This window comes from Vidua macroura, chromosome 8, assembly GCF_024509145.1.
Source record: "Vidua macroura isolate BioBank_ID:100142 chromosome 8, ASM2450914v1, whole genome shotgun sequence".
NCBI lineage: Eukaryota > Metazoa > Chordata > Aves > Passeriformes > Viduidae > Vidua > Vidua macroura.
The window spans coordinates 33,217,717-33,245,493 of NC_071578.1; the positions used below are offsets into that span (position 1 = coordinate 33,217,717).

The window sequence follows — 27,777 nt, forward strand, 5'->3', positions numbered from 1 at the left end:
TCAGTCTGCTGGTTCCTACTGTACGCGTGGAACGCTTTCATTAAGTGTCATTTTTGAAAGCTGAAAACAGCACCTAAACCACGGGGAAGTAGGTACATCACCGAAGTTCAGTCTGCTGATTCCTACTGTACGTGCAGAACGCTTTCATTAAGTGTAACTTTCGAAAGCTGAAAAAGTCACTGCAAGGAGGAAGGATTCCTTTTTTCCAGTATATATGAGTACCAGATGTTAAGTCCTACTCTACAAATAAAAAAAAAAAAAAAAAAAAAACCTCCACCAAAAAGAAAAGTCGTGTTCCACCACACTAACACGAAGCAAAACAATCAATTCCCCAAGCTTTCCGTGAATTTTCTGGCTCCATCCCACTGCTGCCACCAGCAGCAGAGTCCCTGGCCAGGCAGCATCACCGGCCCCGAGGGCTGGCATCCAGCCTCTATCCCAAAGGCCACAGCAAGGACTGGAAGCACACAGGACCTCCTGCCCACGGATCCAGCGGGAAAGGCTGGTGAAAGCATCCCAGGTGAGAGGGAGCAGAGGATGTCTGCTGGCCACTGCCTTGGGACAGCGGGGAGCTGCTGTAATTCGGTACAAAACCACAACACAAAGCAGGCTGAGTCATGTTGGGAAGACTGATGGGATGAGCAGCGCTGGCAGTGTTTTCCAGCACAGCATGGACTCTCCCGAGTCTGCTGGCTGCTGGATCCAACAGAGACACTGTCCAAGAGTGAAGTCAGAGGCATAGTAAGCAGCCTGCTTCCACTCCACAGATGAAATAATGTGGAAAGTGAAAAATAGGCACCGGCAGTAACAAATAGCAGCATCAAATTTTCTGAGCTCCATCCCCAGAGAAGGAGCCTGTTGCCAGGAATACCGAGGAATCTGCAGAGCCACATCGAAGAAGCACAGGGTGGAAAAAGAACTTTCAGAAGCTGCACGAAGAAATCCTTCCACACTCATCATATCATACAGAAAACAAGTATTTTAAAGGAGTTTTTTAATAGATCCATGCCCCTGAATACAGCCCAGAAGCGCTTGTTCCTAACACATGGAGACAGCCAAGTATCCAGTGGAACAATGTGCTCACCATCAGCTCCTCCACAAAGTTTACACACCTAAAAATGGCCCGTGGTCAAGTCCAACTCAGCCAATTTTATTTAAAATCTGAGGAGACGTGGAATGAGGCACCAGTGAGCTCTGTATTTTTTCCCAGCAGTCTTTTAGTAACTGAGCTCTCTGTAACAGTCAACAGATGTCATCTGCCCAACCTGGCCCCCCTTTCCAGGAGGGATTCTGGGGTGAGAACAGTAATTGCTCATCACCTGAAGATTCCCTAGATGTAATTCAATCGGTAGCAATCCTGTAAATCCCTCCCACTGAGAATATATATTAGGAATCTACAGATTAATTAGAAGATGCCACAAGCCAAGGACTCCTTGTTATGCTGACAACACTCGTGTCTACTTTGGGCCCTCACATACTTCTCAGGACAGCAGAAGTCACCTGGTGAGGCCAGAGGCCAACTCAGTAACTCCCTCCAGACAATAAATGCATTCATATTTGACAGAAATGCTCTTGTGTTCCTCCAGCAGATCTTATCTTAGCAATATTTTTTCCCCCATGATCCAGGCCTGTGTGAGTTCAGTGACCTCAAGGCACGTAACAAAGCCAGTCCTGTGTTCCCACGAGTCAGGTGGGGCCAGAAGGGAGAAGAGAAGACAGTTGGACAAGTATTACAGGTAATTAAAAGTGTGCTGTGAGAACACCTTTTCAACCATACTGCATTTAAATACTGCATGTGTCCAGACAGATACAACATAACACCCTGTAAAGCCCTAAAAAAATAAAAAGAAACACAGTGAACTCTTCCACTGGATCTGCAAAGAAGGGTTTTTTTTGTTTTTTTTTTTTTCTCCTACACAGTCCAGCCAGGACATATTTAGCCTAAGGGCTGAAAGAGAGGACAGCCTGAGCTGATGACATAATTTTCTTTCTATAGGACTTAGTATCTGGGACTGCTGCCCTCAGTTCAGTGGCTGTTGCTGTTTCACCTCTACCTTCCCCCATCCTGCTTCAACAGGAGAGTGACAGTCGCCTGAAAAACGCCTGAAGAATAGAGATGGCCACAGAGATGTTGCTTCTTTCCCACCAGAACATGAGCAATGTGACAAAAAACAGATTTGAGATTTACTGCTGGCACTGAGGAGAAAGGGCTGCTACCGAGCTCCAGTGCTGATGTGTCTTGATCATTCAAGCACCACATGCATTTGGAATGTCCTTCCAAAGGCCTGGAGAAAGGCCTTCCTTGCCTTGACAGCTTAAATCTGCCTAAACATCAAAAACAGTGAGATTATGTTGAGCCCCCTTTTCCCCTACCCATCAGAAAAGAACTGTGTATTAGCAGATGAAATCCAGCACTGAGGGTGGCAATGAAAATCTCGGGCAAGCAAGAAAAAACTGCTCAGAACCCCAGGGTCACTGAGGCTGGAAAATCCCTCCCAGCCCATGGAGTCCCAGCTGTGCCCAGTGCCCACCTTGTCCCCAGCCCAGAGCACTGAGTGCCACCTCCAGCCCTTCCTGGGACACCTCCAGGGATGGGCACTCCAAAGCTCCCTGGGCAGCCCCTGCCAAGGCCTGAGCACCCTTTCCATGCAGAAATTCCTGCTGCTGTCCAAGCTGAGCCTCCCCTGGCACAGCTTGAGGCCGTTTTCCTTTGGCCTGTCCCTGTTCCCTGGCAGCAGAGCCTGACCCACCCTGGCTGTCCCCTCCTGGCAGGAGTTGTGCAGAGCCACAAGGTCCCCCCTGAGCCTCCTTTTCTCCAGGCTGAGCCCCTTTCCAGCTCCCTCAGCTGCTCCTGGGGCTCCAGCCCCTTCCCCAGCTCCGTTCCCTTTCCTGGCCACGCTCCAGCCCCTCCATGTCCTTCCTGGACTGGGGACCCAGAACTGGACACGGCCCTGGGAGGTTCCTCAGCAGGGCCAGCCCAGCACTTTGACTGTGTGATGTGTTCAAAGGGCTTCACACCAGCAATGTAAATCTATACATCCACCTCATGTATCCCAAAAAACCTTCAAAGTATTTTTTTTTTTGTCTGTCTGTTCAAGTAACTTGTCCTGGTCAGTGACACATCAGAAAAAATGTGCTACAGGAGCATTATAAAGCTACTCTGACCTTTGTTTGCATTAAAACACTTAGGGAAGTAATGTGAAACTTTGTTATTACATGTGTAATTAAATAATAATTATTATTTCATCTGTGTTACAGCATTAACTGCCATTACAACTTCTTATGTGGAACGCTGTTAATGGACAGTTGCTTTTGAAACTAAAAATATTTACGTTAATGGGGTCCTGAAAGAAACTAAAAAATACGAAACAGCTTAATTTAAAATCTCTGAAGTACTATCAGAACAACTTCCAGAAGCACGAGGTGAAGTGCTTAGGTGTGTTTGCTGGCACAAAGGGAGATTCCAGAGCCTGATGTGCTCATCAGTTCCAGCAATTAAGTTTCCCGGGAGGAATGCTGTGTCATGTAACCTGTGACTCACAGAGCAACGTCCGCAGGAAACCACTCTTCTCCCTCTCTCCCTATAAAAAGCTCAGCCTTGCCTGCAAGTTGAACTGAGTTCCCTGAGCAGAATTCCTCCATTTCAGCATCATGTGCTCCAGCAAGAGTGAAGGTGTATTTTAAACGCTGGCAGCAAACCAGAATCCTCTGGAAAATCAGCTGGAAGCTCCTCCTGTTCCTGTTTCAGCAGGGAGTTAAGAAACACCTCGTGCCTCTGTGTTTGGACACGTGGGTGTCCTTTGCCCTCGCAGCAGTTTTGCAAGCTGGGATGCTCTGCCTGGCTGAGCTAATGCCGGGCACCCCCAGTCCACTCCCATTCCCTACAAACCCCCAGCCACAGGGCTGCACCCGCTGGGACGGCTCTGAGGGATCACACACGTTCCTTGAGCACACATGGGACTCCAAAAGGGATGGCAGGAGCAGCAGTGGGATCCCAAACACCTGGAGGTCCACCAGGATACAGGACTCACAGTGAAGCGTCTTCACTCTGTCCCACTCATCATCCAAGCAGCTCCTGGAGTTCTCATCTAATCTAAATAGATAAAATCCTCACTCTGCTCATCATGTGTGTGTCCCAGGTGCCCAGCCTTCTATTCTTTTTGATTCAAGGTCGTGGTTGACCTTTAGATGCGTGGAGAAACACATGGACCGTCCCCAGGGGTGGCTCTGCAGAGCTGAACACCCAGCACCTCTCCAAGGAAAACACTCTGGAATGGCAATTCCATCCAGGGCATGTGCAATCACATGCCCAGATCAAAGCAAGAATTTAATACCACTGAGGTCCCTTTTGAGCCTGGAAGAGTGAAGCTTTCCATAAAAGAGAAAAATAGAAATGAGACACTCTTTTCAAACCCCTCCACTCAACAATAAGAACATTTTTCACAGAGCAGGGTATCATTCCCACATGACTGCATCCCACATCCAACTACAGCACTTCCAGCTTGGGAAGTGCCACTCCTAACTCCATGATCCACTTATTCTGTCCTCCCAGAAGTCTCATCACCCCGGTGTGTTAAAAATCTCCCGTTAAAAAAGTCACCGCCTCAAAATTCCGATTTGTTTCTGTCTCTTCCAAACCCAAAATTTCAACCCAAAGGCCTCTGCTACAGATAGTTTCCTCACCAAATAGTGTAATGGGACAAAGATTGGTGTCCTACTCTTTAGATTTTTCCATCTAAAGAGTTTGCTGTTTGCCCCACACCTTGGGACAAGGTTGTTGCTTTGTATACAAGCAGTTTGGAACTATCAGATGTTCTGCGTTCTTTAAGGCCTTAGACACATCAAGCAAAATAAACATTTCAAAACAACAAATCCCAACTAACTAAAACTAAACCCAGCCACAACCCCAAAAACAAAGCAAGAGTTAATACAGGATGATATTTGGTGCTAAAGTTCAACAGCAGGGCTCGTGGGTGTGGAGGGGGCTTTTTCCTGTTAAAAATAAATCAGCTCTGTCTCCACATCCTGAGCGTTTGCTTGCACACCACAGTGAGCAGGAAGCAGTGAGAAATCCACTCCCTGAGGCTCTTCAGTGAGATGTTTGTTTGTTATCCCAAACACCCGACCTACACCTGCTGCTCCTGCCAGGAGCATCTCCCTCCCAGCCAGGCAGCAGACCCAGAACCACAGACACTCCACTCCAAGAGTCTGAAGATAAAACATCCATTACCAGTTCATCCCAGCCTCCAGTTCCCTTTTCCCTACAGAGCTGGCAGTCAATATCCAAAGGTTAAACGGCCCTGACACCCCCACCTATCCAATACCTTTGTCATTAATAAGTATGATGTGGATTAATATTCAAATATACACTTCCTCTGCCCCAAGGGCAAAGGGAACATCTCATCAGGAGCGACAAGGAGCTGTTTGTGAGGGCTGCACGGTGTTGTATTCCCAGTATCCTGTGTCAGGGCTCTACACGTGGGTGAGCTGTGCAATTCCATCATTCCAGCTCTCATCCTCCTTCTTGTGACTTCCCTGGCCACAGGTTGACCTGGGTTCTAAGGATGACCTTAATTAAGAGCTGGAAAGAACAGATTATGCTCAAAGAACAGATTATGCTCAGGAAGCCAGAGCCATTAATCTCAAAGGCTTAAAAAGTTTACAGGGGAAGTGTGTTTATATGTCCCTTTACCTCATCCTACAAAAAAGGGAATAGGCACCAATGCCACCACAAGCAAAGGCTGCTTTTGGTGACACTCAGATAAAATCTAACTGTACTTTTATCTCCACCAATGAGCAAAATGCAATAAAAATTAGGCCTGCCAAAACCTTATTTTTATAACCTTGACCTGTAGTCCAATTTATTCTTAAAAGATGCTCAAGCATAAGCTCTGCGTAAGCATGAAAAATAACAGCCTGGTCCTTCTACCAGGACCATAAAAATTCTGCTTTCTGGCACATATGTCCTAAAAAATCCACGTTCAATGAAGTCCCAACCCGTATTTCTTGCAGGGACACTTTTCTACAAGCACCTGAATTATGTCTCTCACTACAATTCCAAACAGGAACTTGAACAGGGACCTGAAGGAACTTCATCCTGCTCCCACCAAAGCCAAGTCTCAGCAGCTTTGACCACAAAAGGCATAAAATCATGGAATGGTTGGGATTGGAAGGGACTTTAAAGCTCATCCCATTCCACCCCCTGCCATGGGCAGGGACATCTTCCACTGTCCCAGGCTGCTCCAAGCCCTGTCCAGCCTGGCCTTGGGCACTGCCAGGGATCCAGGGGCAGCCACAGCTGCTCTGGAAACCTGCTCTGTCTGGGCTTCACCATGTGTTGGAATTTGAAATGTAAGGAACTTTTAGAACTTTGGGTTTGTAAGGTAAAGTTTGGACTTAAATATAGGATTTGATTTGAAATCTTGGGAAAGGATTTTGAATTTAAGTATTAGAAGTGAAAATGTAGATTTAGAGTTTAAAGTAGGAACGTGTTAAACTAAATTTTAAAAAAATTAGTGTTTTAGAATTTAAAATATAAAAAAATAAAGGAGTTACAAAAGTAAATAAAGAGATTAAAATATAGTACTGTAAGTTTGTGTGTTATAACATAATTAACTAAAAAAACTTATACGATAACATAAAGCCATAAGACAAAATATTTTAAAATTAAGTCAAAAACATAAATATCCTTATTAGCAGTGTTTTATTAGTAAATAACTCCTTAAAAAGTCTTGTAACTAAAAGTCTTGTGACTTTCTAAACCATCCTGTAGCAATATGAACCAGACTCACCCTTCCTACCTATAAAAAGATTTTAAAAATAAACCAACATCATCAGAAACAACTCAAAAGTCCCATCTCTAACTCATTCAAAACTCTTTCAAAAATCCCCATAATCACACACTAGTTAAACTAAACTTATATTTCCAACACAAACATATTATGCTGCAGCATACACAGAGCAGCTAAACCAAGCCATGGCCAAATACCTTTCCCTTGGCATTCATCATGAATATTTTGGCTGGCATTTACTGTGCTGGCACTTGCATTTCTGTTCTTGACACCAGTCACAACACACGGATTATGTTTGTGTTTTCAAACCCCAAAACACCAAAAACCCCTCTCCAGGAGCAGAGACAAGGGGATTCACTCTGCTTGATACCGACAGCAGGAGGACCTGGAGGTGCTGGAGTGAGTCCAGAGGAGGCCATGGAAATGCTCCAAGGGCTGAAGCCCCTCTGCTCTGGAGCCAGGCTGGGAGAGCTGGGGGTGTTCACCTGGGGAGGAAAAGGCTCCAGGGAGACCTCAGAGCCCCTTCCAGAGCCTAAAGGGGCTCTAGGACAGCTGGAGAGGGACTGGGGACAAGGGATTGAGGGACAGGACACAGGGAATGGCTTCCACTGCCAGAGGACAGGGATGGATGGGATACTGGGAAGGAATTGTTCCCTGGGAGGGTGGGCAGGCCCTGGCACAGGGTGCCCAGAGCAGCTGTGGCTGCCCCTGGATCCCTGGCAGTGCCCAAGGGCAGGTTGGACGGGGCTTGGAGCAGCCTGAAACAGTGGAAGGTGTCCCTGCCCATGGCAGGAGTGGCACTGGATGGGATTTAAGGTCCCTTCCAACCCAAACCATTCCATGATTCAGTGATTCTGTAATACCTTGCTGCCTCATGGTTATTCCCAATGGATTACCCAAAGTTATCACAGAGCTGATTCCACAGGAGTTACGTGGGGTAAGTGTGTATCTCAAACTGGGGACACCACCATCCCTGCCATGCCCTCAGTCAAAGAAACCTCTGGTATTTTTTAAGGACTTGCAACTACTCCCAAAGGCTGACCTCACTTGGGTACTACTGTGCTGCACCCACGATTTCCTAGAGCAAGAATAGCTCCATTTCTCCTCCATCCACACCAAAGAGCTCCAAACCAGAACATCTCCACAGAACTTCCACTGTCTGTTGTGTTTCCTAAAAATCACTGTCAGAGGTTTTACCCCTACAATTACAGATCACAAAAATGCAATTTGGTTAGGAGTTAAAAAAAAATCTAATAGGGAGTATAATGGTGAAGGTAAATACTTCAACTTTCTAGAGAGGCAGACTTGCTTTCTTGGCTGTTTATTTATGCTGGACTGTTACATTTGCTGAGGGATTGGCACTTCTGCAAAAACACAGGGCTCAAACATGCTCAGCTTCATACTGAGCACTTCAAAACCTCCGAGTGTTACTTTCTGTGTCTTCTACAGCTCACAAGCAGCAAAAAGTAGCAAATGCAGCTTCAGATGTCAGAAAATCTGGCCTTAAGCAAAAGTAAATGCCCTTATATTGCAAACTACGCTACAAACACAATGCAGACTATTCAGTTTATATCTTTATAAAACTATCACCCAAATTCCTTACTTTCGATTCAGATCGAGATCAATAATAATAGAAAGGCTTGGGAAGTTTCAGAGCCAGGGTTCTGAAGGGCTTAGAAAGCTACAGATGAGGCAAAATTCAGTTTTACTGTAAGGAAATCACTTCCACAGTGCAATCACAATATTGGGGGAGCAGGGGGGAGAAGGAAAAGCTGCTCTGCATCACCCGATGAGGGAGACAGCAACCCCTGAGCTGTGCGTGCAAGCAGCTGAAGAGACAAATCTAGTTGGATTATTAAATAGCCGTAGTCCTGAGCCTGGAGGCTTTCAGCAACTCATTTCACAGCTCCTCTCTAAAAACCACCCCAGAGTTTCACGCCTCCGCCCCCCAAGAATGAGAAGTTCACGGGTTTTGGGGGTGGATGTCAGTGCCATTAGTCAAACAGAAAAAGGCGTTTACCTTGCCAGGCTTCCTGTCCTTCCCAGGTGATAATTTCTCTGACTCTCCAGGCCTCCCTTCTCCCCAGCAGGAGAAGAAAGGAACGCTTTCTCCTGCAGGTTCGCTTTCAATTTGGCTCAGACGGAGAGATTTCTTCCAAAGCAAACACTCCTGCAACGTCACCGCGGCTATAAATAGGCAGAGGAGAAGGAGGGAGAAGCACAGCCCTTCTGGAGAGACTGGAAACACGCAAGGAAGGGGAATATCAGACAGAAATAAAGCCTTTATTCTCCTAAACCTACACGCACAGCCTCGACTTGGACACCACAGCCGGGCTGAATGATCCAAGAGAAATATCGCATCCATCCATCCAGAGATGAGGTTCTCACATATCCCGGCTTTTGCCAGGAGCTGTGCTATTTCTGCTGCCACCCTGGAGCTCACACACACGGCTGCACGTCCAAATAAACACCAGGAAAGCCACCTGCAGCCACCCACCGAGGTGGGCATGCAGGAGAGCCTGCAGGGCTCCAGGGGCCATTGCCCAGTGCAGCTGGGGCTGCTCCTGGATCCCTGCAAGTGCCCATGGCAAGGCTGGATGGGGCTTGGAACACGCTGGGATAGTGGATCTCAGCCATCTCATCTCTCTCTCCTGCCCCTGGGAGTGGATCTCATCCTTACAGAGAGGCAAGAGCTAGTCAGGGATGTGAAGGTCTGGGCACCTCTGGCCGCACTGACCATGGAATTCAGAGCCCTCAAAGGAAGGAGCTGAGGGACAAAGCTGCACCGCAGCCCTGGAGTTGAGAACAGACTTTGGCACCATCTTCAAGGGTGTGTCGGAGAACCCATGGGCTTGGAGAGGAAAGGGACCCAAAAGAGCTGGTTGGTAAATGTATCACCTCCTCCAGGCTGAACAACATCCCAGCAAGCAGATGATCGAGCTGAGGGGACAGGAGGCGCCCACAGAGGAGCACGGAGCTCCTGATCAGGGCCAAGTGCAAAGGGCAGGGCAGGAGCAGGTGATCCAGGAGGAATCTGGGAACACTGATCCTGCAGGAGCAGGTGATCCAGGAGGAATCTCAGGAACACTGATCCTGCAAGGTCAGGTGATCCAGGAGGAATCTGGGAACACTGATCCTGCAAGGTCAGGTGATCCAGGAGGAATCTCAGGAACACTGATCCTGCAAGGTCAGGTGATCCAGGAGGAATCTCAGGAACACTGATCCTGCAAGGTCAGGTGATCCAGGATGAATCTCAGGAACACTGATCCTGCAAGGTCAGGTGATCCAGGATGAATCTCAGGAACACTGATCCTGCAAGGTCAGGTGATCCAGGAGGAATCTGGGAACACTGATGCGGCAGGGATGGGGCTAAGAGAGCCAAAACACATCTGGAATTGAATCTGGCAAGGGATGTGAAGGGTGCCAGTGAGGCCAGCCTTTGGGAACTGCAGGCCCCTGAGGCCAAAGGGGAAATCCAGACAAGGAAGACTTATCCTTAGTGGAAGAGGATCAGGTTAGGGGACAGGAGGCTGATCCCATGGGACCTGATGGGATGGATCCATGAGTGCTGAGGGAGCTGGCTGCTGTCACTGTGAGGCCACACTTGATGAACTTTGGAAACCATTTCCAGTTACCTGAAGGACAAGAGGGTGATCAGGAGTAGTCAGCATGGACATATGAAGGGAAAAAATCCTGCTTCACCAGCCTGACCTCCTCCTAGGATGAAACAATCTTGGTGGATGAAGGGATTGCAGAGGATGCTGTCTGTCTTGGCTTTGGCAAGACTTTCAACACTGGCTCTTCTCACACCCTCAGATGAGCTGGCAAAGTATGGAGCAGCCAGAAGGGCAGGGCGGTGGGTGGAAAAGTGGCCAATGGGCAGGCCCAGCAGGGAGAGGTCAGTGCCACAAAAGTCCAGTTGGAGGACACTTCCCACGGTTTGATATGAGAGCCAAAATAATTTAACCTCTTTTAATGACCTGGAGGATGCACGGCGTGCCCTTGGACTTTGCTGGTGACACAGTAACTGGGGTGAGTGGCCAGTACACCAGAGGGTCACATTGCCACTTGGATCAACTCTAAAAGGCTGGAGCAAAGGGCAGGCAGGAGCCTCACAGTGTTCAAACAAAGGAAAGGCAGAGTCCTTCCTCCACCTGGCGGGGAATAACCCCAGAAGCCAGCACAGGCTGGGAGCTGACAGACTGGGAACAGCTCTGCCAAGCAGGACCTGTGGGTCTGGATGACAACAAGCTCCCAGGAGCCAGCAAAACACCCTCCCAGCAAAAAAAAAAACCCACCAGCTGCATCACAAGAGTGATCCTTCCCCTCTGCTCAGCACAGGTGACACCATTCCTGAAGTGCTGGGCCCAGTTCTGCACTCCTCAGTGGGAAAGAGACATGGACACACTGGGGGGAATGTGGCAAGTGGCCCTGGACAAGCAGATCTGGGTGACCCTGCTCGACAAGGTGACCTTCCAGAGGTCCATGCCGAGCTCAGCTGGGCTGTGACCCTGGGAGCCTTCAGCCAGCCCACTCTCACAACCTGGATATCATTTGTGAGAGCCACAGGAATTCAGAACAGCACCTCAGCCCTGAGTAGGGCACAGTGCCAGTGTCACAGGCTGACAGGGCACAGCCCAGCTCAGCAGGAGCACCTGACATGTGCCCTGTCTCACTCCTGAGGCTGAGATTCAGTTCCCAGCCCTTGCTCACTCGCCTTGGCCGTGGTTTGACTCCACTTCTGCTTTCTCAATGTGACACAGGGGTCAGAGACTGGCAACATCAACAGACCAGTCACGAGGAGTTTCATCACTCACATTCCATAAAGATCCCTTACAGTCTCCATCTCCCCCGAGTTTTGCCTTCCTTTTGCCTTTTTTTTCCTCAAACATCCCCATTGGGATGAATGCTTTAAAAAATCCCTCAGCCCCACAAATGCTCTGTTACCCCTCTAAAAACCAGAGCATGATTATCCTCTATTATAACAATGCAAGAAGAGTCAGACATGGATATAATTTATGTTTACAAGCCAAAATCTTCATTAACTTAGCAGGTAACTACTTCTTGCTGGTGTAAAACAATAGAAATACTAAAGCTTTTTATTTTAAGGCCAAGAGATAAATTAAAGTTGTCATTTCTTTCAATGTCCAACATTCCCTGTTCCCACAGCTGGAGATGGTCTGGCAAAAAGAGGCCAAGTGAGAGCCATCAGCAAAATTGTACAAAATTGATCTTACCTATCAATATTTCACCCTAGAAAGGAGGGACAGGGAAGAGTCCATGCAATATCCAGGTTTTTGTCCAAAAGCTCCCAATAAAACATGTTTCTCTGTAACTGTCAGTGCATTTGCCTTGCCTGGTTCTCAGTTTAGCACACCTCCTCTTCCTCCTCCTTCTCCTCTCTTTGCAAATACACTGGGGGCAGAGCAGGGACAGCCCAGCTGGGCTCTGCTGTGGTGGCAGCTGGCACAGCTGGGGCCAGGGCATCCGAGGTCTCTTCACACATCTAAAAAAAAGACACCAGTGCAGTTTTAAACTGACTCCCTGCAAGCATTGGTTCACAGGGGTTTAAGGCCATCCACAGTTCTGGCTTCTTGCCATGGGTGTTTTCCCAGTGTCAGCCTGGTGTCACCAAACCCAGACGCTCCACATTACAAGGGACTGCTGGGGTCAGCTGGCCAGGCCCTGCCCCAAGCAGGTGCATTTTCTGGCAGGGTCTATGGCCCTAAGGCATACCATGGTTCCATCCAGGAGCTGGGGAAGGTTTTATGGACTGTTCCTCTTGGGTCTATCGAGCTGGATTCTAGTGTAAGACGAAAGGTTGAGCAGGAAGTGTCTGAGAGCAGCCCTGGAGAAGGAGCTGGGGGTGCTGGGGGTGAGAGCTGGGACCCAGAACCCCCCCGTGCCCTGGGCTGAGCCCCAGCATGGGCAGCAGGGGAGGGGGGGATCCTGCCCCTCTGCCCCTGGGCTCAGGTGAGACCCCACCTGCAGAGCTGCCCCAGCCCTGGGGCCAGCACAGGAGGGACCTGGAGCTGCTGGAGAGAGCCCAGGAGAGGCCATGGAGTTGCTGAGGGAACTGGAGCATCTCCCCCCACAGAGCCAGGCTGGGAGAGCTGGGGCTGTGAGAAGGGTGTGTGGAGACCTCACAGCTCCTTCAAGGGCCTGAAGGGACACAGGGAAGCTGGAGAGAGACCCTGCATCAATAACTGGAGGGACAGGACACAGGGAATGGCTTCCACTGCCAGAGGGCAGGGTTAGATGGGATATTGGGAAGGAATTGTGCCCTGGGAGGGTGGGCAAGCCCTGGCACAGGGTGCCCAGAGCAGCTGTGGCTGCCCCTGGATCCCTGGCAGTGCCCAAAGCCAGGTTGGACTTTGGGGCTTGGATCAGCCTGGGACAGTGGAAGGTGTCCCTGCCCATGGCAGGGGTGGGATGGGATGGGCTTTAGGGTTCCTTCTAACTCTTCTGGGAAAACAACAGACACTCCCTGCAAAGATCTGCACAGAGGCTCAGATTCTCAGCTCACAGTTTCATCTTTGAAATTCCTGCAGCCGTGAACATGAAGACTAGATCAGCATCTCCAACCATCAAAGCAGCTCCTCCTGGGGAGGCTGAGGAGTTGCCTTACACCTGTGCCACTCAGGGCACACAACAAATCCCATTTATACAGCACTTCTCTCTTGGGCAGTACAAGCTACTGTTTAATACTGAACAAAACCCCATAAAGCAGAACCAACTAAACACAGAAAGAACTACTCTGGACTTGCAAGGGAAAAGAGAGGCTGCTAATTACAGCCCAACTCATCTCCTCACTGCCAGCAAAACATCACCAGCCCTGTCTCTGTGTTACCCTGCTGGAGAAGAGTGGCTCCTCTACAAGAGTCCCAGCTGGAAGGTAGCAGGAGGTTGTAGCTGGTATTGAAACCCAGAACAAAGCAAACCAAGGGGGAATCAGGGATGCTGCATGCCCAGCACATTGGTGTGAGATCCACCCTAAGGATCCTGGAATGCTGCTGGCAGAGAAAGGAACAATTGGCCAAAGTTTCAGGGAACCAGAGAAATAAAACCACAGGTGCACAAACACGAAGAGAAATAATTATATATGGAAACTGCACATCAATCCAGAGGCAGCCAGGACTCCATCCTGCCCCAAAGAAGCCTGGATGTCACCTGAGGCAGCTACATAGCCAAGATGTATTTTTGGAGTGGTCCTGAATCAAAAAAAGCAGGAACTGAAGCACAGGGAACATTTTTACACCCACACTGAGGGCAAGGATGGTGACCAACCATAAAACCAACACAGCAGAACCAGGCTTTTCATCCCAGGCTCACCCAACAGAAACCCCAACAGAGTTTAGGATTGTTCACCTGGTGACAAAAGGAACAGTGCTCCTTCCCCAAACACACCATGTAATAGGACAGTGTGACAGAGAGAACACAGCAGCTCTCCCTCCTGCCTAAGAAATGCTGCAGGACTTTGTGTGGTCAATATGTTACAAATTCAGGAAGATTTTGGCACAAAAGACCTCCATTATTCATTAAACACTTGCAAGACCAAGATATTCCCCCTCTAAGTCACTGCCCTTGCTGTTATGAATGTGACCCTTTGTTTATACAGCAAAAGACTGGTTTTGGTACACTACTAAATAAAGGAAAATTCAAGTTTCCACTTCCATCATGCAGCTCTAAAATAAAACAGGAAAAATCTCACTTTGTCTTCAGCATCCCAAAATGGACCAGGCTTTCCAGGGCTTTCAGTGCTAAATGAAAGCTGACCGTAGAAAATTCTCTTGGTAAATGTTTATTATTCTAATTTTAACCCTGGGACATTTTTAGGGCCAATAATAAAACAAGATCAGAACCCAAGAGAGCAAATAATCCACACAGGGGATTCTCTCCTGCCTGTGCTGGTTCAAAAGTCTTTCTGAGATTTGGGGGGATATTTTTATTTTTAAATCTCTATTTAATTCCTGGTACTGGAAGCATTAAATCCCACCACGATGTCAGATCAAAACAAGTCTCTTAGAAAGGAAAGGACAAGGATTCCCATGGGAAACAACACTGTCCAATATAAATACCCCACAGAACCCACAGGGCAGCAGAAACCCCTTTTTAATTTGTCTTTTCCTGGTGAAAGGAACTCAAGGAACACAGGGATACCTTGTGGCAATACACTCAGGGTAAGCACTTCCCCAGGCTCTGTTGGATCCTGCAGAGCTCTTCCATCCATCCAAACTCTCCAGAAGTGTTCAAAACATTTCTCTCAAGCTTTAATTGCATCTTTGTGCATCCAAACCAGATACACTGTCATGGTTCCACAATAATTTTCGTGCCCAGACCCACTCCTTTAGCTTCTACCAAGGGAACAGATCACAAAATCCTCATGGATTTTGGACCAAGAGTGAGATTTTGGACAAGAGTGAGAGCAGCCAGACACTGTGCAGCTGGTGTCACCTGCAGAGACTCATCACAGTGGCACAGGGACCACAGCTAACCCAAAATCTCCAGGCAGAAGCACAAATGCAGATCTCCAGGACAGCAGCTCTGTTCTTCTTTATTCTCCTGCCCACAAAGGTAATCCCTTAGGTGCAACCAGATACCCTGCAGTGTGTTTTGGAGAGTTACTAAGAGAAGAAAAAACAAACAACCAAACAACACAAGCCAAAATTGGGCTGCTGGGATGAGCAGCTGCCTGCAGGGATAAACTTCACTTACAGAGTGCTGGTGCCAAAAGGCTTTCCCCAGTAATTCTGACCTTTACTCCTTGGCCAGCCTTGTCCAAAAAAAGCAGTGAGAAGCACTGTTCCTGTGTCTCACAATTCTGGCCCTCCTGGCTGTATTATAGCCTAGAGTCTTCTTCCATTTTATCATCAATCCAAGTAACAAATCCATAATTTAGCTGTTTAGCTTCCCTGTCCACCCTACAAGCTCACCACACACGGATGGGACTCCCATAAGCTGAAAAATGCACCTTCCTATAGCTTTGGTGGCCAGTGGCCCCTCAGTTTGATCTGCTGCTTGTTTCGTTCCACCGGCTACGGGACCTGCCATTTCCTTGTCAAACACAAGCTGAATTTCCCTATTCCAAGTCTATTCCAGAGTGCACACGAAGGGAAAGTGGAGCCTGGAGATGCCCCTGCCCTCGACCTACAGATCAGAAAAGGCACTGTTCTCTGGGGGTATCATCCCTCCTGCCTGTCCAAAGACATCCTCTGGAGACCTCACTTTGTGTCTGTGCTGCCCTAAACCCTCGTCCTCCCTCTGTGTCAGAGTTGCAGTTTGATTTCTGAGCTCAGAGTTGGGCTTTGTTTGGAGGGTTCTCCCCCTCCTTATTTATTTTAATCCATAAACCTACACACCCATAGCTCCAAAAATAACAAGTCACAGCAGAAAAAGGCCTCCAACACAGCAAAAAAACCTTAAGCACATCATCAATACAAAAGCACTTTCAAACATAGAAATTCAAAACCTCAACAGCACCAAGCAAGTGCAGTAATGAAACCTTTAAATGAGCCCAGGTCAATAGACAGGACACCAGTGAAGTGACCTGTGTGACAAGTCACAGCTGTTTGTTGGGGGAAAAAGTGTCACACAACTGCTCTCAACACTTCTGATTCAGCTCCTCCCTTTAGTTTCTGATCCCTGGATTAACTGAGCTGGCCACATATCACAGTTCACTCCCATCTCCAGCTTTTCTGTCCCTGCAACCTCTGTCTCACACCACAGGTCTAAGACCTTTTAGCAGTGTCACAGCAGTACTTTGCATATGATAACACAGAGGAAATAGCTTCTTGTTAACCATTCCAAGGGTAAGAATCAGCAGGAAAAGGCCATTGCAGGCAGCTTATGAAACACTAATTACAAGAGGAGCAGGCAATCCTGAAAGGAGGTGAAAGGCACCAGCCAGCCAGGCTTTTGTTGGGGAAAAGGAAGAAACCTGACATCAAGACAGGTCAAAGTTTTTACATCTTACCTAGATGAAGGTAATCAACTCCTTATTAAATATTCCACACCTGCTTACAATGGTTGCAATGGCAAATCTCTGGATTCAGGGTAACCATCCTGTGACATGCACCCAAACTGCAGAATCATGGAATGGTTTGGGTTGGAGGAGACCTTAACCTCCCAACCCCCTGCCACAAAAGCAATCAGTAACTAAATAACAGGCCAAGGACTTTCCCTGAGCAGTTTATGCTTAAATCATCACAGACTGTGTACAAGATGCAGAGAAAAAAATTAAAAGTATGAGTTAATAGAATCTTGCTGCTTCCTGCTGCACACAGGCTTGTTTTTTTCCTGCAATTACAGAAGAGGGATTTTTTTTTTTTTTCCAGCAGCACTTTCAGCTGCCACAAGCAGGCTATTGTTTGGATTTACCCAGGCAGCAGCAGTCCCCATGCAAGGCCAGGGCAGCAGGATGGACTGCCTGGAACAGAAATGCAACAGAAGGGAGAAGAGAGATTTGTATTAAATACCCGCTTGGAGCAAAGCCAGAGGAAGCACATCAAAGAAATCCTGGGATACTTCCCAACATCCAGGTGCCTGCAGGGATGTTGTGCATCAGGTGACAGCTCAGCAGCCTCTTCCCAGCACACATACCCCAAATCCAGGCAGCCCCAAACTGCTCAGACTACATCTCTGCCTCCTCCCCTGCACACCACGGCATCATCTCCCATTCAAGAAGTGATTCCCCAGCCCTTGGACACATCAGAATGACTCATCTGGGTGCACTGGTGCCTTCACTCTGAAAACTCCTGCCCGTCCCCGGCAGAGGGGCTGAAATGCTATGAGCTCACTTGTAGCTGTGGCAACAGAAATGCAAATCCTGCTACACTGAAAAACTTCACCACCGACTCCTCCACTACACGGGGACTATGTGTGAGCAAAAGCAGTTTTTCTTCTTCCTCCCTGAGGATAAACTGGGTTTGTGAAAGCTGTGCCCTAAAGCAAAAATCCAATCGGCAGGGCAGAGTTAAACCAGACACACATTGCTTTAGCTGTGCTTCAGTGCACACAGAAAACAGGCACAGAAGAGTTTGGAAACAGGATACAAAACCAGGTTTGAGGGCTCTCACTGCAAGGGCTCTGCTCACTGTTTACACCTGGTGAGGAGCTACTCCATTTGCAGCCTCCAGTTTCAGGCTGAGCAAGTCATACCATGGCTGGTTTACTACAATAATGTTACAGTGGATCTGCAGACAGGGAGGAGAAAATGGCTATCAGTTAATTGTTCCCTGGGAAGGGGGGCAGAGAAGGGTGCCCAGAGCAGCTGTGGCTGCCCCTGGATCCCTGGAAGTGCCCAAGGCCAGGCTGGACAGGGCTTGGAGCAGCCTGGGATAGTGGAAAGTGTCCCTGCCCATGGCAGGAGTAGATAAGAGGGCTTCAGGGTCCCTTCCAACCCAAGCCATTTTATGATTCTATAATTAAATTATCTGTTTTTCAAAAAATGATCAGAATTCTAAAAAATATCAGCATATTTGAATGTAAAACCATGAGCTTTTCTTGGGGGATAAGTTGGATATTTTTAACAGAAATGCAGGCAGTAACTTCATTCAGCAACCAGAGGTTAAAAAACAACTGATGGGGGTGGTGAAGAAAGAGGGAAAAAAAAAAAAAAATAAAGCAAGCCTCACCTAACAAGTTTCCAGCAGCAAAACCTGTGTGAACTGCAAGACACAAATTACAAATTTAGCTTTGGTGAGAACTGACCTCATTTGCAGGAGACTTACCTGTGGTTTGCAGAAACTTCTCAGACAAGCTTCAATATCCTGAATGGCAAACAAAGAGTAAACTCCCACCCTGCATGTTGAGAAGTTTGGATGGGGAACTGGGAGATTTCTGGGCTTGCTGTGGGCTGGTGTTGGTTTGGTGCCTTGTGTTTTGTTGTGCTCTTTGTTCCCCTTTCAAGAGTGCAAACCGTTTTCACGAGTGAAAACCCTGCAAACTCAGCTTCACCTGTGAGTGAGCAGAGCCAGTATAATCCCACAGGCAGGTTATTCTATCTGGGAGCAAAGCAAAGAGCTAAAAGCAGAGGAGGAGAGTTACCATGGGATACCGGGATGCGTCACTTCTCTTGGCTCTCCTGGCGCCACGTGACACCTCAGCCACCAGTGAAGAACTCGGCAGATGGGATAGGGAAAAAAATGGGAAAAGGTCCCTAGATTATAGCAAAGTTTAGGCTTTAAAATCTACTGCTTATGGCTACAGAAATAGAGGCAACAATATTTATCTATAAACCAAACTATCTGTCTATAAATCTATTGCCACGGAGCAGTAAATACACGCTTTCCCTTCCAGCAGTCATCACCAACTACATTTTTCAGTTCCCTACAGTACATTCAGTCCAGGCACATGCAGAAATACCACCCTTGCCATCTCAGAGAGAATTATCACTTGCCTTTCAGAGGAGGCAAAGCAGGTCAGTAGTTTCCACCTCGCTCATAAATACAGAAGCAGCCACTTGACAGCAACAGACACGAGCAGTGAGAGTTCAAGAGAGATCAGAAGAGGGATGAATCACTTGGAATTTACTCTCCAAGTTATCACACAGGTCACCAAGCCCATGCCTTGGGCTGGAGCCCACTGAATCAAGAGTCTCTTTCCATTTTCAAGGTATGGCTGTTGAGCATGTGTGTACAGTGTGTCAGTGACCCCACACATGCTCACCACACTTGGGTTTCTACCCCACTCAGACCAGGATCAATTCTCAAACAGCTCCTGCTCCGAGTCTTTCTCCTCTGCACAAAATCCTAGAGTAGTCCAATGTTTGAGGATTTCTCCCGTCCTTTTACAGCGGCCAGTTTCTTTCCAGTAGATCAAAACAGCTCTGATTCAAAGGATTTTATTCCAACTCCATCCTCCTCCACCTCCCAAAGCCTCCTAACACCCACACGCTGCTGAACGTCAAAATCTCCAGGGAAATTCAGTCCTTCCATATGGCAGCCAAGCAGCCCCCCTGGGTGTAGTAAAAAGCTGTGTGCAGTGAGGAACCTTTACCCACCCTGGCTGAAGGTGCAATCCCAGTGCTCCACCTCTACCTAAACATTGCATCGGGCTGGGGATCGAGTGTGCAGGGAGCTGCTGGGGCCCATCTGCCTCCAGTGCACCAGGGTAACCTGAGCATCACCCCAGCACCAGCTGGCATGCTGCCACCCCAAGCCACCCGCTCCCAGCACGCTCCAGACTGCAGAACTTTGGGAAAGGAACACAGCCCAGTCAGCCAAGACAGCTGCTGCTATCATCTGCTCCTGAACACCAGCTTTTTATCACCTGAATCACTTGCTACTCCTCGCCTGTTTCCCATTACCTACCAAAACTGGGAAATAGTCTGGAAGCCAAGAAATCCCACATTTCATCTGCTACTCCAGGTTGTAGCCCCTGTGTTACGCAGCTACACAACAGCTGGGTGTTATTTCTGACCTGCTTAAAAAAGGAAACTTCAGGTTTCTACAAAAAGTTTAACACAGTGATACCTTTTACAACAAGGGGAATGCATGTCCTGCACCTGGGCAGGAACAACCCCGGGCACCAGCACAGGCTGGGGAGGAGCTACTGGAGGCAAGCAATGCGAATATGAATGATTTAAACCTACAGAAATAGCACAAAGTTACACCAAACATATTCCATGTTAGAGCATGAGAACAGCAGCTGGTTTTAAGGCTGTTTTATTGCACTTGTAGGAGGAGATTTTAATGCTGTTTTATTCTGAAAACCGCTGAGTTTGTTCATTTGCCCCTGTGGGCTGTCCTGGAAAATAAGGAAGTTATTTGCTCTGTGGGGAAGGACCTGGGGGACACCGAGCTGTCCCTGGGCCAGCAGAGGGTCCTGGGGGACACCGAGCTGTCCTTGGGCCAGCAGAGGGTCCTGGGGGACACCGAGCTGTTCCTGGGCCAGCAGAGGCTCCTGGGGACACCGAGCTGTCCCTGGGCCAGCAGAGGGTCCTGGGGCCAAGGAGGCCAATGGGACCCTGGGGCAGCAGGAGAGCATTGGCAGCAGGTCAGGGAGGGATCCTGGCCCTGTAGGCAGCCCTGGAGGCACCTCTGGAGTGCTGTGTCCAGCTCTGGAGCCTCAGCAGAGCAGGGCCAGGAGCTGCTGGAGCTGAGCAAGGGCCTGGAGCATCTGGGTGCCCAGGAAAGGCTGAGGGAGCTGGGGCTGCTCAGCCTGGAGAGGAGCCCCAGCTGAGAGGGGCCCTCAGGCCTGGCTGTCCCTGTATGCAGGGAGGGGCAGAGCAGGGCCCAGGCTCTGCTCCGGGGCCCAGCAATGGCACCAGAGCCACGGGCAGGGCCTGAGCCCAGCAATTCCCCCTGCACAGGAGGCACAACTTCTTCCCTGGGCAGTGCCCAGCCCTGAGCACATTGTGCACAGAGTCTGGGGGCTCTCCTCCCTGGGGCTGGGGCAGAGCTGTGTGCACACAATGCTGTGCCCTGTGCTCTGGGATGGCCCTGCTGGAGCAGGGAGGTGCCACCAGTGCCCACTGAGCTCCCTCAGCCTCAGCCACCCTGGGATTCCTCCCAACACTGCTTTAATAACTGTTCCCTGAGCCAGGAGACACTGTCTGTAACAGCTTTTAATAGGATGGGTTTTATCCATCCTCCTTTGAACCTCTCACCTTACAGCAACATCCTGGCCACCAGGAACACCACAGCAGAACTGCACACCACCAAAGAAAAGCTTTCCCTCTTATAAGCTCCTTGCTTCCTTCCTTGTTTTTTTTTTTGTGTTTTTTTTTTTGTTTTTTTTTTTTTTTTTGTTTTTTTTTTTTTTTAGTGAGGACGGCCTGGGTACAGTCATCTTCTTTGGAAGATGCAAAGCTTCCAATCTGCTTAACATTCCTCTCCTCACTTCTTCCCCTCACGATCATTTCTGCTCCATGCTAAAGAGACAAAGTTTATTTATCTCCTTTAATATAACAGCTGTTCCATGCCTTTGATCACCTTCATCATCCTTTGCTGAACATTTTTCTTTGTGGAGATGGAGGATTCAAGAAATGCAAAATCACAGAGAAAGACATAATTTTTAAAATTATTTTTACAGTAGCTTGTTCTGTTATCTACTCCCTCCCTAACAATATTTATTCATTTACTACTTTGACTTTGCAGCTATTTGCAGTGAAAAAACCTCCCAATTCAGAAAAAAAGCCTCCCAAGAGCAGAACAAAACCCAAAACTAATAATGTTTTTGCATTCTGCCAGTGTTGCAGAAAACAAGCATCAGGCTTCAGAGAGAGGAAAGAGCCTGCAAAATGCAGTAACCTCTCAATATCTTGAAACAGAGGCTTCCAAAACTTTTCTTAAACCAGAGCAGCAGAGTAAGGAATTAACCACATCCCTGGCTGTGCATGTGGCTTCCTCCACTCAGCTGAAGGTCATTGTTGGTAATAAAACATCAAATAAATATATATACGCATACCTAGGTCACCTATATTTATTATTTCCTCATGCAGCACTAGCAAAGTGACCCCTAAGGAGGTGCACAGAAAATGACCTGGATTTTTATTAGTAACCAATTGCTGCTCACAGTCCCCACAGTTCTGTGTCGTTAATATTCACAGTACACCAAGGGGCAGAGCTGTAGCCTCAAAGTACTGCTGGGACACAGATTTTTAATTTTTTTTTTTTTTTTGCCTGTTTTCAGTATCTCAAACTCACAGGATGACAACACAGGATTGCTTTGAAGTGTCCATTTTCACTCTACCTCAAATTACCACAGAGAAGCAGGCCCTGGCTGAGTATCAGAATTCTCCAGATAAAACTAAGCAACCAGTGCATCAACACAGAAACAATGGGTGAGTTTTTGTAAACAGAGAAGAGCTTCAGATTTAGCATGACTTTTACAAGGATGGTGCCTCTTGCACAAGCAAGAAGCAGAATGATGCAAAAAAATACTTGCTGTTTTATTAAACTCACTTATCTGAGTTTTTAGACTTGCTTTTTGCAAGGCTGTGGTGTAAAAATGAAGCTGTTCCTTGGGGCAATTTATCAGGTACTCCTACTGCACAGTTTTGGATGCTGTAACAGAAAGGAAGGATGAGAACAGGGATTTCACTGAAATGACCATCTAGAACCGCCCCCTTGAGAAGAAAGAGAATAAACAGGTCCACAAAAAACAGACTCTTAGATATTCTGATACCTCAGGTTTTAGCTTTTATATTTTTCACATTCTGTGCTGCTTTAGTGTGTGGGTCTGAGCTTCACATTAGGGGATGGTGAGCTCTCTTCACAGAGCAGGGAGACAAAATAATTCCTTCTCTAGCTGGGGACCAAGGACAAATGATCCAAATCTCAGGCCCAAGAGCACAAACAACATGGATTGAGGAAAGAAAAACAAGCAGGATGGGACTTCATAACCTAAAGCTGGAATTGGACAATTAACTCCAATATGCAAATGGAGCAGAACTTCTAGAAGTGAGAGCCCCCGTGACCAGTCATTCATTTTGTGACCATTTTGGTTTCTCTTGGGTGCAGCCCTGGCTGGGCTCTTGTGCTGCCCAAGGTGGATCCATTGAGGAGATCCTTTTAATAAATCCCTGCTTGATTCTTTAGCTCTGTCTGGCTCTGTTCTAGGTCAGCCTTCACCAGGCATCAATTCCACACGGAATTTCATCAGGAATTTCTGTATGGAAAGGGTGCTCAGGCCTTGGCAGGGGCTGCCCAGGGAGCTTTGGAGTGCCCATCCCTGGAGGTGTCCAGGGAAGGGCTGGAGGTGGCACTCAGTGTTCTGGGCTGGGGACAAGGTGGGCACTGGGCACAGGGTGGACTGGATGATCCCAGAGATCTTTCCAACCCTAATGATTTTATGAATCTATGAATTTCAGGTTTCAAAAGAGTTCTCCCTTGTAAAATTCAAACCACATATCTGTGGGCTGTGAAACAGCATTCCTCTGCTGGGGCCACTCTTCAGGCAGTCAGGTTGTTGGGTGCTCTGTCCCATTCTTTTTCCAGGATGTCACCTCTCTCCAGACCATCTCCCCACCCCGTTTTCCCACTGTACAGGGAAACCTTCCTGCCCTGCCCATGTCCTCAGAGGTTCTGAGCACAGAACTCATGTGCTGGCTTTGAGCAGCCCTCACAAAGCACCAACACGATCTTATGCTGAGTATTACTGGAGTGTAAGAAAACTCCTTTAGAGAAACAGCAGCTACAAGAGAGCTCCTTGCTTTATCTCCTCTTTAAACAGCTTTTAAACTGCCAGCTACAGCAAGGAGCTGGAGACAGAAGAGACATCCCTGCAGCTGCTGACAGGTAAGTTTATTTGAGCTTCAGCACAAGCATTTAAAGATGAAAGAGCACAACGAGGGTGCTGAAAGACAGCTGACAGCTTGAGGAGTATGCACTGGTTTTCAAATTGTTTCTGTGATGTAGGGTAATGCTTGTGATCACAGCATTCACTGGGAATTAGATCATCCATTTAGCAGCAAGTTTGCCTGATCAACTGTCTGGGGACTTCAAACAGATCAGCAAAACTGCAGAGCTGGAGACACTGTCTTGGTATTCAGCTTCCTTCCCTGAGAAGCTTCACAGAGACCAAAACATAGGCAGGGAAATCATAACAAAACATCAGGAGCAAGCCGAGTGCTGCCCCTGAATCTGGGAAGCAGCACCAGATCAGGGCACTCCAGCTGGCACAGACCAGCAGAACCTGGGGCAGGGCAGACACAAGGAGCTGCCTCAACTCATCTGGATCAGCACCAGCACCCACAGAACACCTGAAGCCACCCAATTAACGTATCCTAATAATGACACAGCCTTTGTGCAAAGCCTATCCCTCACCCTTCTGCCTTTCTGGGTGTGCCACACACAGCTCAGGGAGCTCCCCAGGCTGCAGCAGCTTTCCAAGAAACTCTTAGCAAAGCTTGGGGAATTTAGTGATGTGTCAGTGTCTGGAGATGGCTGTGAGGATGCTCCACAACGCAGGGAAGTGCAGGGAGGAACCTGGAGATGGGAGCATGTTCTGGACAGGAGGATATTTAAACCTGCCTGGATGTAGCAGGGATGCACACATGATTTGAACAGCTAGGACAGTCACACAGGACTCTGGTGACAGAGCAGACATCCTGTGCTGGCACTACAAAATCCCTCCGTATGTTCATATCAAATATTTCACCCGCCCTTTGCTGTGTATTTATCCCTGCACAGCAAAATACGTGAGATATAATTTTTTGTCTTCCTTAGTAGTACACAAAAATCTGTCAGAACAGCTGCTGACAGCCTTGCAACTCGTCCCTGGGAACGGGGACAGCAGAGGCAGGGCAGCACAGGCCAGGAAAAAAACCTTTTCATTTTCATGCACCTTGCAAATACAGAGAAAAACATTTAAGGAGTGAACTGAAACAAAGCATCTTGTGCAAGAAACCAAATAACTGTATTATCTGCTAAACAGTAAAACTGCAAAAACATGGAGTCATTTTAAACAAGTGCATCTGTCATTATAATAATGACCAAATGAGTCAGTGCTTATCCAGTAAGAGATATTTAAAAGAATCACAGAAAGGTCTGGGTGGGAAGGGACCTTAAAGCTCATCTCATTCCACCCCCTGCCATGGGCAGGGACACTTCCACTGTCCCAGGCTGCTCCAAGCCCCAATGTCCCACCTGGGCTTGGGCACTGCCAGGGATCCAGGGGCAGCCACAGCTGCTCTGGGCACCCTGTGCCAGGGCCTGCCCACCCTCCCAGGGAACAATTCCTTCCCAATATCCCATCCATCCCTGCCCTCTGGCACTGGGAAGCCATTCCCCCTTGTCACTCCATCCCTCGTACAGAGTCTCTCTCCATATTTCTTGTTGGCTCCTTCAGGCCACAATTTGGTCCCCCCAAAGCTTCTCCTCTCCAGGTGAACAATCCCAGCTGTCCCAGCCTTTCCTCCCAGCAGAGCTGCTCCATCCCTCTGCTCATCCTGGTGCCTCCCCTGGGCTCTCTCCAGCAGCTCCAGGTCCCTCCTGTGCTGGCCCCAGGGCTGGGGCAGCTCTGCAGGTGGGGTCTCACCTGAGCCCAGGGGCAGAGGGTTTAATTCAACACAGGAACAGAGCCTGTTCCATCCATCTAAGGACTGGGGCTGGGGGAAAACAACTGATTAACACCCCAGCTTTCCCAAAAGGCACAAACCCGGGGGTGCTGCCCTCAGTCTGTGGCTCCCAGGGTGCAGAGCAAGAGATGCCTTAAATCTCTCAGTGTGGTTTGAATACAGCTCTGCTGATTGCAAAGAAAGCAGAGAGCAAAACAAGATTAGAGCTCAGCGAGACAGTGTGCCCCTCGTGAATCCAAATAAACAAGACATTTTGAACGATTTCCAGCATGACTTCAGCACAAAATAACATTTGCACATCAGTGTAATAGCTGATGTTTTAACTGCTTGCTAAGGGAGCAGTCAAGCACTGCAGCCCCGAGTTCAGTGCTGGCTGCTCAGCCTTCAAAGGAAGCAAAAAGACCTGCAAAAGAGCAGTGCTGCACTTGAAAGCCTTTCAGAAAGCACTAAATGTATTTGTGCTCACTCTTGAACCCAAGGAGAACACGGCCTGTCCTGTCCCCACATGCCCTGTGTGGATGATGAGGCACTTGGAAGGAGCTGGGATGGCAGCAGCCCTTAAATCCCAGCCGAAACCTCGTGGGTTCCAGAGACAGGGAGAAAAGGGAGCCAAAGCCAAGGGGCACAAGTCCAGGGGATGCAACACAGGAGGGAAAACCCATTTTACTTTTGAATCTGTGCAAGGACTGGTGACACACCCTCACAGGAAATCCTATTACTGGGGGCCCTAAGCCATGAATCAATCCCAGAGTCATTCAGAGCCAGCCTCAGGACAAAAGAACACTCAGATGCTAATTCAGGCCACAAAGCTGGAGAGGGAACGTTCCCTCTTTGGATTAAGGATTAATCATCAGCAAGTACAACCTATTTCCATTAACTGCAGCCATTTCCTGCTAGCACATCCTTTCTATTTTCCAGGAAACATGGGAGCAGCTACGTGTCTGAAGGCAAATAAATTAGCAGACAAGAAGGAAATTATCCACAGCACCCAGAACAAGCCAAGCCACTGAATAAAGTAGCTAAAAAATCTACCAACACCCAACTTGATTGATCCAACAAACTGAACAGAGAGTATATAAAATCTCTGCTCCAAAATTCCATGAAACCTTTAGTTTTGCAAGAGCCAAAGATGTCATTGCCCCAAGAGGCTGTGGATGCCCCGTGCCTGGAAGTGTCCAAGGCTAGGTTGGATGGGGCCTGAAGAAACCTGGGATGGGAGAAGCTGTCCCTGTTTGTACCAAAACCACCCAGGCACATCCTGCAGCATCCTCTTAACATCCCCACTTCACTGGATAGCTTTGATGAATGCATCTGGAAAAAGTTGGGAGGATTCATCAAACCATTTTGGTTGGAAAAGACCTCCAAGACCACTGAGTCCAACCTCCTCAGTCAGCAGCAGCTCCAAGCTCAGGCTTGCAGCAAAACAAACCAAAGGTGTCACTTGAAAAGCCAACGTCACAATCCAAGTGTGGCCTACAGAGGACACAGAAAAACTCTACATGATTCATGAATTCCCCCCAAGGTGCTTTTACATGCACAGGACAACACCCAGGAAACAGCCACCACTTCTGACAAAGACTATTTGAAATTCACAGGGTGGTGAATTTTTGTGGTTGATGGATTTCTGAGTTTGTGGGAATTTTTTTGGTGGTGATGTTTTGTTCATTTTCTATTTAAACATCTGCTCTAGCCACCTGTTGCCCGCTGAAGTGGGAGATCTCACCACTGAGTGTTCTGCACTGGAATTTACTGTTAACCATTCCAAGCCCTTGCTGTATTCACACACAATTCTATTCCTGAGCAAACAAGCAGGAATATTTTAAAAAGACTGCACATAATGCTCTCTTCCCATGGAGCTAAATTTGGTAGGTATGAGCATACCTGGCTGTAACAAGCTGAAACAAAAATCACTGAGACACAGAAAGTGAGTTCCAGGCACAAACCCCTGCTTTCACTGCTTGAAAT

At 48.0% G+C, this 27,777-nt stretch overlaps 1 protein-coding gene across 14 annotated transcripts in view; it reads right to left on the reverse strand.

Annotated features, from left to right (window-relative positions):
* SGMS1 (sphingomyelin synthase 1) overlaps positions 1-27,777 on the reverse strand; it is a 92,286-nt gene that overhangs the window by 35,605 nt on the left and 28,904 nt on the right. For 2 of the 14 annotated variants that reach the window (XM_053983694.1, XM_053983692.1), the window contains exon 1: positions 12,029-12,138. The exons of 10 other annotated variants lie outside the window; for them this stretch is intronic. The gene's annotated coding sequence lies outside the window, so the exon portion shown is untranslated. Of the gene's footprint in view, positions 1-8,811; positions 9,030-12,028; positions 12,139-18,424; positions 18,458-27,777 lie in introns of those variants that run through there. 2 more of the 14 variants (XM_053983691.1, XM_053983693.1) reach the window with 2 other exon arrangements.